We start from the raw sequence: 14,841 nt of genomic DNA, 5'->3' as shown, positions 1-14,841 counted from the left end.
GAAGGTTATCATCTCTCTTAGAACATGCACATTTCTCAGATATGAAACACGGCAGTACATTTCTGCAGATTGGTGCTTTTCAAATCTCTTCTGAAGAACCCTACAGTCTTGAGGCCTCCCATGGCTAGGTGAATTTAAGCAACACTGATCTTCCTTCAACCTCTTCTTCAGCTGCAGGAGCTCTCCATCTAAATATTGACATGTATGAATACAGTGTCAAGATTTTTTCTGAGAAAAGGTTTCTGCTACTAGGAAAAGTTTGAGGACCAAAAAGCCAAATCAAATTTGTCAGATGGAGAAAATTCTGTTCCAAGCTGTCTGAGATCTAACTGTAGGAGAAATAAGGCATCTTGCACCAAATGCATCCTATTTCTGAATCAGTAAGACACAGAGGATTATCTCTCCAGGCAGAACTGAGAGGGAACTTGACCTTTGTCAGTTATTTCCACAAAAACAAATTCCAGGCTTATCAAGAGACTTCACAATTCTAAACCTTGACACCATTCATTACACAAGCAGTGCTTTCCTTCCTGGCTACATCTCTTGTCAGAAGAAAGGTGGAACTAGCAAAGAGGTTGGGAAGAAAATTAAACATTAGCTTAACAATCTCCCTGGATAAGTAGTCTGCTGGTCAGCTTCTCTCTACCCAAATCCACAATTCAGTAGGATGAAGTCTGCCCAGTGATCATGAATAAGGGGAATGAGGGGCACCAGCAGGTTACCCTCTCCAAAGCTGTCTCCTTTACCTTTACATACTATATGCTAGTGTGTAAACCTCTAACAAAGGTTTTACTAATTATTTTTCTGAAGAGTTAAAGCAAGCATAGTTTTAAAAAGAGCAAAGTAAAAATTTTTAGAATTGGGCCATGAGGCTTTGTAATGCACTAATGATATTCTGTGGGGAAGGTAGACATTCAAAGAATGTCTTCCCTTCATCCCTCTGTTCCTTTTCCTCTCAAATAATCTTTATCCTCCCAAAAGGAAATTCCATATGTATAAACCAGTCATTCTCTTTCCACGCCAGCCCTTGGCAATCATTAAATTGCTTTCTGTTCCTATAAACTGACCTATTCTAGATACTGCATATAAATTAAATTTTACAAATTACTTTGTTTTGGGGGTGGGAGGTTCTGGCTCCTTTCACTCAGCATGTTTTCATATTATCCATGTTGTAGCAAATATCAGTACTTTGGGGTTTTTTATGACTTAATAAATAAAATTCCATTACATGGCCATACCAAATTCTGTTCATTCATTCATCAGTTAATGGACTTTTTGGTAAATTTCACCATTTGGCTATTAAAAATGGTGCTACTGTGATTCAGGTCCAAATTTTAATACCTATTTTCAATTTTTTTGGATATATATTTAGGGGTGGAATAGTTGAGTCATACAATAATTCTATGTATGATTTTTTAGAAAAATCAGTGCATCCATCATTTTACATTTTCTTCAGAACATGTAAGGGTTCCATAGTCTCTACATCCTCAACAATACTTAATCTTTTCTTTCTTTTTTAAAAAAATTATGGCCATCCTAGTGGCTGCAAAGTAGTATATCCTTGTGTTTTGATTTGCATTGTCCCAGTGACTAATGACCTTAAACATCTTTTCATGTGTTTCGTGGCCACTTGTGTACCTTTAGAGAAACTTCTATTCAACTCCATCATCCATTTTAAAATTGAATTATACATCTTTTTGTTTTTGAGTTTTAAGAGATCCTTATTTATTGTGTATACTAGACCTTTATCATATATATGATTTACAAATATTTTGTTACCTTCTGTGGGCTGTTTTTTTCACTTTCTTGATAGTATCCTTGAATGACAACTATTCTAATTTTAATAAAGTCCAACTTATCTATTTTTTCAACTTACGTTTATTGTTCTCATATCTAAAAATCTATTACCAAATGAAAGATCAGGAGGATTTACCCTTTATATTCTCTTCTGAAAGTTTTAACTCTGTAAAAAAAAATTTCTGGTGCTGAGGATTAAACTCTATGCAAAAGGTAGACATAGCCTTCTACCTTCATTCCTTACAGATACAACACCATGGCTTATACACAAATGATTGCTCAGTTGGGGAATGATAAAAGGGAATTAATACACAGAAAAGAAAACAACTTTAAACTGGTAACAGATTTCAATGTTCCTCACTTCCCCAGTTGTTTTTTCCAAAGGAGACCCATCACAGTCCTTTCTTTCCCAACCCCTGGCCAGCCACCTATCGTTATCTCATTTTCTATTTCCCCTGGATTTAACAACCTTAATGAGATAGAAAAGGATAGGCCATGGAGAATAGGGAAGAGACAGTAAAGGTTGACAAAAGGGCAATCACAAGACAGCCATTTTAACATGCCCTGATGACAAGTTATAAAACAATTCATGTGGAATATTACTCAGCCATAAAGAAGAATGAAATCATGGCATTTGCAGGTAATGGATGGAATTAGAGACTATCATGCTAAGTGAAATAAGCCAACCCCCCAAAAAACAAAGGCCAAATGTTCTCTCTGTTATGCGGATGCTGACACACAGTAAGGAACTTAATAGAAGCTCATTGGATTAGACAAAGGGGAGTGAAGAAAAGGGAGGGGGTCAAGAATAGGAAAAACAGTAGAATTAATTGGACATAACTTTCCTCTATTTATATACAACCAATGTAATGCCTCATCATCTATAACCACAGAAGTTATATTCCATGTATGTATAAATGTCAAAAAATATTCTACTGTCATGCATATCTAAAAAGAACAAATAAAACATACATAATGTAAAAATAATAAATTTTCATTTTATAGAAAATAAAACAGTTTCTGTTTCTCAAAGGGTGTAAGTTTCCCAGAAAGTGACTATACAATCCATAATCTAGCCTGCACCCTCTATGGGACAATTGAAATATAAAAAACCAATCAAGAGGAGCTTACAATATTTCCTTACATGTTTTTAAAAGAGGGAATGGTATAAGATTTAAACAGCTTTCTTGCCCTTCCCAGGCACACTGTGCTGGGAGTTCTGAGTCTTTTTCCTTTTAAATAAAATTCCTGCTCACTTGCATACCTTGGTGGCATTCACAGTATTCATTCTTTAACTCGGTGGAACACTAACCTGATCCTGACTCCTGCTGGTGACACCTTGAGGGCTCATCCAGGATCCCCAACACCCACCAAGGAAAGTCATTTGCATCTTACATTCTTTGCCTTCACTATCCTTTGAAGAAAAACTAGGCATCTGTCAGCCACTTAAAAGTGATTTGCACACCTATCAGTCTCATATCTTAGGTGATAGGTTTCTTTAGTTTCTATAGTTCCCAATCACCTGCCATGTGGGTAAGGCACATTGAGCACTACAGAGTTATTTCCAACTTTTCTAACCTGGCTCGAGGTGTGCCTGAAGCAAGCAGACAGTAGCCCCTGATTCTGGCCTGCCTTTGGATGAGAGAATTTGGGTGAAGTTGAAAAGCAACTGCGAGATTCTGACTGAGGCTACTTTTTTGGTGACTCTTAAAGGCCCCTCCTCTGTTACCACTTCCCCACAGTCCCTTGGGATATCCTATGGTGGTGGGTAACCATGGTACTGAGCAAAAATTCTGCTAGGCTGGCACCTCTGAATGGGCCACCTGCACCTCCTCCCTCATACTCAATCCTCCTGAGTACTTCCCTCATAGCTAAAAGTCTATCCACAGAAAGAGGTACATACTCTGCAGAGTGGTTTTAGGGGCAGGTTTGGGCTCCCTCTCTCACATATTGAAGGGCTACAGATGTGCCAAAGACATCCCTGTTGTTGTTTCTGTGCCTCGCTGTGCGTCCCCAATTCTTTTGCCTATAAGGGAAGGAGAGGCACGGAAACCTTTTTGTTCTTTAGGGATCTAGGGAGGCACATTCTCACACATCCCTGCCTCAAAGGAAGCTAAACTCAATCTGTCCAAATATCTCCAATCCCACCGGGCTCAGAGTCTGTTAAATTCTTCCTCAAATTTCTCCATGAAGAAGACAGAAGGTCCTCTGAGACAACTTGTCCTCTTTGTCCTTCCAGGACTCCTGGGATACAGATTGTAGATGAAAAACTCCTTTAAAATGACCTTTGTCCTTGATGACTCTGGCTTTACATAGTCTCCTCAGACCTTGCTTGAAAGAAGGAGAGTTCATACGTACTAGGCCCACCAATTTTATGGGCATAGAAAGCAGAGGAATTCATACACTGACATTTAATTATCAGCCATCATATCTGGCCAAGGGAGATCAGTAAGTTCCACCAAGTCTGGCTCCACCAGGGTCTTTGTCATGCAAAAACCAAAGACCTGAGGAATTTAGCTGGTAAGGCAACGATAAATCCAGCAAGTCATGTAGAATGAAACAGGCAGGTTTGCCAACCGCCAAGATGCTCGTTCATCTCTCTGAGAGTGGGCAATTCTTCTGGTGCAGGCACCTGAGTTCTGATTTCTCTCATCTAGATTGGAGCTTCCTCAAAGGTAGTGCCAGGTTCACCACTAGCCTGCCTACTAAAACACTGGGTCAAGTTTAATCCATACATGCATGAAAAAGCACCTGATTTTCTTTTACTGTCAGGTACGGCCTCAATGGAGAATCATGGCCACCAGAGGGAAGTATAAACTTTAATACTATCTTGCTGCTTAGTTTGCTTTGTAAGAAGAAAGAAAATGGTCTGAGGTCCCCTAATTCAGGCTCTTTTTGCTCTGAAGGAGAACTCCAAATTATGTCAGCAGTGTAAGCTAGACCCAGATATGGTTGCTGCCTTGATGGAAGAGAAGTCTAAGAAGACACCTGCCAGGGTAGAAAAATCAGAGAAATCCCAAATATTCCCAGCCCCTACTAAGCCCCACTAATATCCCTCATGTCCTCCCTATTCAGGACCCTCATCATCCACTCCAGAGGAGAACAAAACATACTGCCACTTCTGGAAACGCCAGAAGGGGAATTGAGGCCAACCAAAGTCCATGTCCCTTTTTACCTTCAAGACCTGAGGCAAATAAAGATGGACTTAGGAATGTTCTCAGAGTATCCAGATAAATACATTGGGGTATTCCAAAACTTATGTCAGGTGTTCAATCTTACCTGGAAGAATATTATGTTACTGCTTAACCAAACTTTGACCTCTACTGAAAAGAAGTCAGTTGAGTATTTTGGAGATGATCTGCATCTCAGCCATGCCCCCACAATACAGACTAGGAGTAAATCTAATGATCCATCTGGGGCATAGGCAGTTCTTAGGAATGATCCTAAATGGAATCCAAATGATGAACCAGATGATTGGGAAAAAAAAAAAAAAACATTTTCAGGCTCTGGTTCTTGAAGGTCTCAGGAGCCTATTAATTACTCTAAGATAACTGAAATCCATTAAGGCCCTCAGAGGAAACCCTGCAACCTTCCTGGAGAAACTTATGAAGGCATTGAGAAAGCACATCACAGTGGATCAAGAATCCACAGAAAGCCACATAATTTTTTTAAAAAGTTATTTATTTATTCTAATTCATTATATATGACAGCAGAATGCATTTCAATTCATAGCACACATATAGAACACAAATTTTCATGTGACATGATTTGTGTTTTCATACATGTACTTGGGGTAATGATGTCCAGCTCATTCCATCATCTTTCCTACCCCCCTGCCACCTTCCTTCCCCTCCTTCCCCTTTTCTCTGTCCCCCAATCCCAATTAAGAATCAGTATCCATATATCAGAGAAAACATTCAGCATTTGGTTTTTTGGGATTGGCTAACTTCACTTAGCATAATATTCTCCAACTCCACCCATTTACTGGCAAATGTCATGATTTTAATGCTGAGTAATATTCCATTGTGTGTGTGTGTATGTGTGTGTGTGTGTGTGTATATATATATATATATATATATATATATATATATATATATATATATACCAGTTTCTTTATCCATTTATCTATTGAAGGGCATCTATGTTGGTTCCACAATTTAGCTATTGTGAATTGTGCTGTCATAAACACTGATGTGGCTGTGTTCCTGTAGTATGCTGTTTTTAAGTCCTTTGAGTATAGACTGAGGAGAGGGATAGCTGGGTCAAATTGGGGTTCCATTCCCAGTTTTCCAAGGAATCTCCATACTGCTTTCCATACTGGTTGCACCAGCAGTGCATGAGTGTGCCTTTCTCCTCACATCCTCGCCAACACTTATTATTATTATTGTTTGTCTTCTTAATAACTACCATTCTGACTGAAGTGAGATGAAATCTTAAGAGTAGTTTTGAATTGTATTTCTCTAATTACTAGAGATGTTGAACATTTTTTCATATTTGTTAATTGTATATCACCTTCTGAGAAGTGTCTGTTCAGTTCCTTGGCCCATTTATTGATTGGGTTATTTGTTTTTTGGTATTAAGATTTTTGAGTTCTTATATATTCTAGAGATTAGTGATCTAGCTGATATGCATGTGGTAAAAATTTGATCCCATTTGTTAAGCTCTCTATTCACCTCACTGATTATTTCTTTTGCTGAGAAGAAGCTTTTTAGTTTGATTCCATCCCATTTATTAATTCTTGATTTTATTTCTTGTGCTATAGATACTTATTAAGAAAATCAGGGCCTATCTGACATGATGAAGATTTGGGCCTGCTTTTTCTTCTATGAAGCGCAGGGGTCTCTGGTTTAATTCCTAGGTCCTTAATTCATTTTGAGTTGAGTTTTGTGCATGGCAAGAGATAAGGGTTTAATTTCATTGTTGCATAAAGATTTCCAGTTTTCCCAGCACCATTTGTTGAAGAGGCCATCCTCCAATTTTTTTTTTTTTTGCACTTTTGTATTTAGGTGGGTTTGTATTCGGTACTACTGGTCTACAACTCTATTTTAGTGCCAATACTATGTATGCTGTTTTTGTTACTATTGCTCTGTAGTATAGTATAAGGTCTCATACAGTGATGCCACCTACTTCACTCTTCTTGCTAAGGATTGCTTTAGCTATTCTGGGTCTCTTATTTTTCAAGATGAACTTCATGACTGCTTTTTTTCTATTTCTATGAGGAAGTCATTGGGATTTTGACTGGAATTGCATTACATCAGCATAGTGCTTCTGGTAGCATGGGCATTTTGACAAGATTAATTCTGCCTATCCAAGAACAAAGGAGATCTTTCCATCTTGTAAGGACTTCTTTAACTTCTTTCTTTATCGTTCTGTAGTTTTCAATGTAGAGGTCTTTCACATATTTCATTAAGGTGATTCCCGAGTATTTTTTTTTTGAGGCTATTGTAAATGGGGTAGTTTTCCTAGTTTCTCCTTCAAAGAATTTGTCACTGATGTACAAAAATGCCTTTGATTTATGGGTGTTGATTTTGAATCCTGCTACTTTGCTGAATTCATTTATTAGTTATAGAAGTTTTCTGGTGGAATTTTTTGGATCTTCTAGGTATAGAGTCATATTGTCAGCAAGTACTGATAATTTGAGTTCTTCTTTTCCTACCCATATCCCTTTAATTTCTTTCATCTAATTACTCTGTCTATAATTTCAGGAACTATGTTAAATAGAAGTGGTAAAAGAGGCATCCCTGTCTTGTTCCAGTTTTTAGAGGGAATTCTTTCAATTCTTCTCCATTTAAAATGATGTTGGCCTGGGGCTTAGCATAGATAGCTTTTATAATGTTGATATGTTCCTGTTATCCCTAGTTTTTCTAGTGTTTTACACACGAAGGGGTACTGTACTTTATCAAATCCTTTTTTTTTTTTTGCATCTGTTGCGATGATCATGTAATTCTTATCTTTAAATCTATTGATGTGATGAATTACATTTATTGATTTCCGTATTCTGTATGTTGAATCAACCTTGCATCCCTGGGAGGAACCCCACTTGATTGTGGCACACTATCCTTTTGATATGTTTTTGTATTCAATTTGCCAGAATTTTGTTGAGAATTTTTGCATCTGTGTTCATTAGAGATATTGGTCAGAAGTGTTCTTTCTTTGATATGTCTTTGTCTGGTTTTGGAATCAGGGTGATATAGGCCTCATAGAAGGAGTTTGGAAGTGTTCCCTCTTTTTTATTTCATAATAATTTGAAATAATTTGAGGAATATTGGTATTAGTTCTTCTCTGAAGGTCTTGTAGAACTCAGCTGTGTATCCATCTGCTCCCTGGCTTTTCTTGATTGGTAGGCTTCTGATGGCGTCTGCTATTTCATTGCTTGAAATTGATCTGTTTAAATTGTGTATATCTTCCTGATTCAATTTAGGGAAATCATGTGACTCTAGAAATTTGTCAATGCCTTTGATATTTTCTATTTTATTGAAGTACAAGTTTTCAAAATAATTTCTAATTATCTTCAGTATTTCTGTAGTGTCCATCATGATATTTCCTTTTAATCACAGATGTTAGTAATTTGAGTTTTCTCTCTCCTTCTCTTCATTAGCATGGCTAAGGATTTATTGATTTTATTTATTTTTTCAAAGAATCAACTTTTTGTTTTGTCATTTTTTTTCAATTGTTTCTTTTGTTTCAATTTCGTCGATTTCAGCTCTGAAATCATCTTTTGGTGTTGATTTGTTCTTCTTTTTCTAGGGGTTTTATATGTAATGATAGGTCATTTGTTGACTTTTTCTTCTTTTAAGAAATGAATTCCATGCAATGAACTTTCCTCTTAGTATTGTCGTCATAGTGTGCCGCAGTCTTGGCTGGGCACAGAATCACGAGCCACCACACACCTTGTAGATTCAAACAGCAATTCTTTATTCCCAAACTCACACCGGCCTCTACACACGTTCTGGGGAAATCCAAATTCTGGGCACAATTCACGTCCCAAAATACTTTCTCAATTCCACGAGAACTCAACGGGAACTCAGGCAGCAGGATACGCCCTATTCCCAGCAGCAATAACCTTAAACCTGGAACTTCCCTAAACCCAGATTGTCTTAAACCGGGAACACCTTAAACCCAAATTATCCTAAACCGGGATACTTCCTAAAACCTGCAGGATACACCCTAAACCTGGATCCACCCTCGTCCTTGAGCAGGGTCACCTTTCTCAAACACACATGCAATGTCACAGCGAATTTCCAAGGCAAGTCCATTTAACATGGGGTACGCTGGCAAGGAAATTTCGATGCGTCATTCCTACTTGGCAATGGCCCTCAGCAATAGTGTTCTAGAAATTTTGATATGTTGTATCAGTGCTCTCATTTACCTCTAAGAATTTTTTAATCTCCTCTTTGATGTCTTTTGCAACCCATTGTTCATTCAATAGCATATTATTTGTTCTCTGGGTATTGGAGTAGCTTTTATTTTTTATTTTATCATTGATTTCTAATTTCATTCCATTGTGATCTGATAGAATGCAGGGTAGTATCTCTACTTTCTTGTATTTGCTAAGAGTTGTCTTGTGGCATAATATATGGTCTGTTTTAGAGAAGGATCCATGTGTTGCTGAGAAGAATGTGTATGCACACATTGATGGATGAAATATTCTATATATGTCAGTTAAGTCTAAGCTATTGATGGTATTATTGAGTTCTATAGTTTCTTTGTTTAGCTTTTGTTTGAAAGATCTATCCAGTGGTGAAAGAGATGTGTTAAACTCATCCAGAATTATTGTGTTGTGGTCTATTTGACTGTTAAACTTGAGTTTGTTTGATGAATGTAGATGCTACATTGTTTGGGGCATATATATTTATAATTATTATGTCTTGTTGATGTGTGGTTCCCTTAAGTAGTATGAAATGTCTTTCTTTATTCCGTTTTATTAACTTTGGATTGAAGTCTACTTTATTTGACATGAGGATGGAAACGCCTGTTTGTTTCTGCAGTCCATGTAAATGGTATGTTTTTTTCCCCAACTTTTCAACTTTAGTCTGTAGATGTCTTTTCCTATGAGATGAGTCTCTTGAAGGCAGAATATTGTTGGGGCTTTTTTTTTTTTTTAGATCTAGTCTTCCAGTCTATGTCTTTTGATTGGTGAGTTTAAGCCATTAACATTCAGGATCATTATTGAGACATGATTTGTATTCCCAGTCATATTTGTTTATTTTTGGTATTTAACTTGATTAGTATTTCCTTTAGTGTAATACCTCCCTTTGCTGATTTTCATTGTTGTTTTTCGTTTCCTCCTCATGGAATATTTTGCCAACGATATTCTGTAGTGCAGGCTTTCTAGTTGTAAATTCTTTTAACTTTTGTTTATCATTGAAGTTTTTAATTTCATCATCAAATCTAAACCTTAATTTTGCTGGCTATAAGATTCTTGATTGGCATCCATTTTCTTTCAGAGTTTGGTATATGTTGTTCCAGGATCTTCTAGCATTCAGGATATAGGTTGAAAAATTTGCAGATATCCTTATTGGTTTTCCCCTATATTAATCTGATTCCTTTCTCTTGTAGCTTTTAAAATTCTCTCCTTATTCTGTATGCTAGGCATTTTCATTATAATGTGCCTTGGTGTGGATCTGTTGTGATTTTGTGCATTTGGTGTCCTGTAAGCCTCTTGTATTTGATTTTCCAATTAATTCTTCATATTTGGAAAAATTTTCTGATATTTCATTGAATGGATTGTTCATTTCTTGGTTTGGAACTCTATGCCTTCCTCTATCCCAATAACTCTTAAATTTGGTCTTTTTATGTCATCCCATAATTCTTGAATGTTCTGCTCATGGTTTCTTACCACCTTCACTGTGTGGTCAACATTCTTTTCAAGATTGTATATTTTGTATTCATTGTCTGAGGTCCTGTCTTCCAAGTGATCTAATCTATTGGTGATGCTTTCTATTGAGATTTTAATTTGGTTTATTGTTTCTTTCATTTCAAGGATTTCTGTGGTTTTTTTTTTTTTCAGAAACTCTTATTATTGAAGAAATATATTGTTTCCTGTATTTGCTTATGTAGCTCTTTATCAAAATGATCTTTTGCTGCCTGATTTGCTCTCTTATATCATCCTGTAATTCATAGAACATTTTAATTATATATATCCTGAACTCCTTCTCTGTCATTTCTTCTGTTGTGCTGGCCATGGATTCTAATAATGTAATATCTTGCTTTGTTGGGGGCACTTTCTTCCCTTGTTTTTTCATGTTGTTTGTATATCTTCCTTTCTAGCACTGTGGATCCAAGGCATTAAAGTTTTACGCTATAGGCTTATAATGTTCCTGCAGGTTTCCAATATCTCTCCTTTAAGAGGGAGAACAGTGTGAACAGATCCCAATACAAACAATATACAACCTTAAACCAAATAGCTGTTATTAAGATGCTTATGGTTTTGTCACAAAATACAGAAATGGTAAGTTCAATTGTTATCTACAATATAAATAGTAGGTTTGCAAAAGGGACTACAGTTTCTGATGGTGGACAAAGAACTGGGGTGAGATGTAGGATGAGATGTTGAGGGGCTAGGAGGTGAGGATATAGAGTTATTAGATCTTAGAAATTATGAAAGAAGAATCTAAAGAAGTTGGTTAGTAGTAGGAGAGAAAAAATGATTTGGGGGAGGCACATAAGTGGGAAGATAGTAGAGTACAAAACAAGCAAATATAAATATTAAGAAAAGCAAAATATGTAAAAATAGGAGGTAAAAGAATATACAATACCACTATACTATACTATTCAGACATTTCAGTGTTCTGTACCTTAATCCATGTAAAGTACTTGATTTCACAAATGTTGGGAATGTGAGGGCAAGAGAAGAGAGAGGAAAAAAAAAATCTCGAAAGATACAGGGATTGTTTTTGTATCTTTCTAGCTTCCCTTCTCATCCAATAGGTGGGGTTGTCTGTTGTTTGCTGGCATCTCCATCCTCAGGATGATGAAGTTTATTAGGGTGGGAGGGTTGGTCTAAGGATCTTCTTTAGGGCCTACTCCTGTGATGTGGACAGCTGGTCTTATCTCCTTATATTGTCTGTACACCTTGCAATTCCTGTTCTCTAATTTAGTCTTTAAACTGTATCTCACTCATGCCCTCCCTTTCTACTTCCCAATCAAGACCTTCTCTCCAGAGGTCTTGTGGGCTGTGCTCTGGGGGCTGCACTCCTGTCATGGACAGCTATTTTATTTTGGGCAGTTCAGAACTGGGTTTTGTGACCTGGTTTTGCAAGCTATGTTCTGGTTGAGTAGCAGCAGGCACTGTGCCAGGTTAACAGCTGCCAGGGAAGGGGAGAGTTGGGGACTTTCGGTACCTTGATATTGCTTCTAAGCCCCAGCTGGTGTTTCTCGTGATGGGCAAAAGTGCAACATCTGCAGTTAAGGGGCGAGATAAAGAATGTCCACGTGCTTCTGCCCTTTTCAATGTTTTATTTACTCAAATCACTTAATACAATTTCATTCTACAGGTTCTTAATCAAGGAATGACAATCCTTAATGCTGGGCATTGCAATAAACAATAAACTCAAAGCAAACAATTCTAAGTTAATTCTAAGCACTGCAAACACACTTAATCATGACAGACCAATTACAGACATTCCATCTGCATGCTAAGCTTAAGTGCTAGATTTAAAGTCTTAAGTCCTAGATCTTAAGTCCAGCAGATGCACAGTCACTCAGACCACAGCGACCAGGTCAGAAACCAATAGAGGATTCTCCTGTGGTGAGTTGACGGCTGGCTGAGGAGACGGTCATAAGGAGAAGTCCTTTTCTCACCAGAGTCAAGAGGCTGCTGTAGAGTTTGAGAGTGGTAAGGATGACGCAGAGGATCAGGCAGATGAGAAGAGTTGGGATGTCAGTCCAGGTCCTCATCAGGCTCCCAGGCTTGTTCACATCAGTTTCAGCTGGCTGAATGTTCACTTGTTCAATTATTTATACAAATTTTGGAAGCTTCTGCTCACCCTTTGGGTCCCTATCAGCTGTTACCAGGTTTCTTAGTGACATCTTAACATGTGAAAGAGGACATATGGTCTGGTGGTTTCTGCCCTGATACCCTTCTGGCTCTTATCAGGGTTATGAAAAATGACATGTCACTTCACCCAGACTCTTGTCATGGTTGTGGAAAGTGACTTGCTTTTATCAGGCTATGCCTGATTGACATATCAGAGGGCTCTATGGCTTGCCTGGTGAAACTACAGGTTTATTTTAAGATGGAGTCTTAAAATGGAGTTGCTTAGGCTAAGGCCTAAGGCCATCCTTACAGTGTTCCAAGCTAGTTTAGTTTGCCCCAACTAAAGATGACGACAAAGGTGTCCCAAGATAAAGGTGGCTGCTTTCAGAAATGGGGTGTTGAGTCAGATGGAGCTGGGAAGTGAATCTAAGATGCTGACAGTATTGTAACTTTATTGACTCTCTAACTGTGATTAAAGACTGGCTAAAATCTCATCCCTCAGATGTTCCTTCTAAGGCCATTTGGTTCTCTGCCAAACATTGGGTAATAAAAAGAGTTTGCAGGCTCTCTGAACAGTAGAGAAAAGACTGCAGCAGTTCAGGGGAGAAATCAAAACAAAATCAAAAGGTAAGACTGAAACCCAAATTGTGGGAGAATTTTATCCAGGTTTTGCAAAGAAAGATCTTAGAAGCCATGGAAGAACTGTTGTTTATTTTGGCAAAGTAATTATTAGGTTGATTTGTTGTTATTATTATTGCTAATAGAAGTAAAAGTTGATAACAATTGCTATTAACTTATAATTCCATTTTGCTTTCTTCTGGATTATCTGTAAAATTATTAATAAATTACCTAAAAAGATTAGTCTTTATAGAATTTCTCAGCAACCTAAATGTTTATCTCTTTGTCATCACTGTTTGGCTTATAATATCCATAGCCAGAATGTAACTTTTTCCCCCTTTGCATTTATGGAGGAAAGAATTTTGAGGCAAACTTTCACTTAGGGGATGAAATAGTCCAGGCTGAAAGTCAGGAAATAGATGAGAAATGGGAGCTGCCACTTCTGACCAAGGGTTATAGAAACAGCTTGCAACTAACTTCTTGGAAGATGCATGATTTTCAATTTTGAAAAGTTCAGCTTTGTCAAAGAATTAAATTATTATAGGGAAATATGGCATTGCGAAAGGAAAAAAAGTATATATCTGGGAATATTTATGCCAGTAAATCTGATATCAAGAGGTTTTTTTTATGTGAATGTGACTGCCAAAATCAAAATTAATGTATCGTTTATTCAACAATTTGAGATTTTGGCAAACATGTGGAAATCAAGAGTGCCAAAATTTCCCTTCTTTATATTCCAATTTGTAGAAGGGATATTTAGAAATATTAAAACCAAAAACTTAACTCCTTAAATAATGAAAGGAAAGCTTAATGTTGTCAACAGCAATACAAAAAGATTCTTGGTTCAAAGCCATCAGGAAATTACAATAGAACCTCTAACCTCTGTTTTCCCTCCAGATTCTCTGGGGCTGACATCTGAATACAAAAGAAATTTGTTTTTCAGTGCTCAGGAACAGAACCTATGCCTCTAGCATGCTGGGAAAGCACTACCATTGAGTGCAAAGAGGCCATAACCTTGAGGAGAAGAGAAGTTCATTAAGAGAGGATACAGTGGGAGCCAGAAATTTGAGTCAGTTCCCTCTAGCTACAGACTCCTGGCATACGTTACTTTTGGTATTATTGCTAAATTATGCTATGCATATGAAGATTTTGTTTTGTTTTGTTTATGTTTTAAATGAAGAGTGGGATACAACATAATAGTACAAGCAGATTTTTAGGGTCCGACAGGCCTCAGATCAATTATCTGTCATTGACTAGTTGTATGATTTAACTTTCCTGAGCCCAAGTTTTTTATCTGTTTGATTTATTTTTGTTTTTCCATTTTGGGATAAAAATGTTTAAAAAGAAAAGCAACAAAAACAAAACCCTACCCAAGAGAAGTGTTGTCATGGGTACTGCAAGTTAGAAGGGGTGGTGAAAGTTAATATCAATCACTGACCACTTATCCC

The 14,841-nt window shown here is 37.2% G+C and overlaps 1 protein-coding gene across 10 annotated transcripts in view; it reads left to right on the top strand.

Annotated features, from left to right (window-relative positions):
* Window positions 1-14,841, top strand: part of IL33 (interleukin 33) — a 192,042-nt gene that overhangs the window by 131,766 nt on the left and 45,435 nt on the right. The window contains exon 1 of one of the 10 annotated variants that reach the window (XM_081278834.1): window positions 13,280-13,402. The exons of 8 other annotated variants lie outside the window; for them this stretch is intronic. The gene's annotated coding sequence lies outside the window, so the exon portion shown is untranslated. Of the gene's footprint in view, window positions 1-13,279; window positions 13,403-14,841 lie in introns of those variants that run through there. One more of the 10 variants, XM_081278832.1, reaches the window with a different exon arrangement.

The sequence above is a fragment of the Spermophilus citellus genome (genome assembly GCF_964194105.1).
Source record: "Spermophilus citellus genome assembly, chromosome: 2".
Lineage (NCBI taxonomy): Eukaryota > Metazoa > Chordata > Mammalia > Rodentia > Sciuridae > Spermophilus > Spermophilus citellus.
The sequence above is the reverse complement of the archived record's forward strand: the minus strand, read 5'-3'. Positions and strand labels throughout refer to the sequence as shown.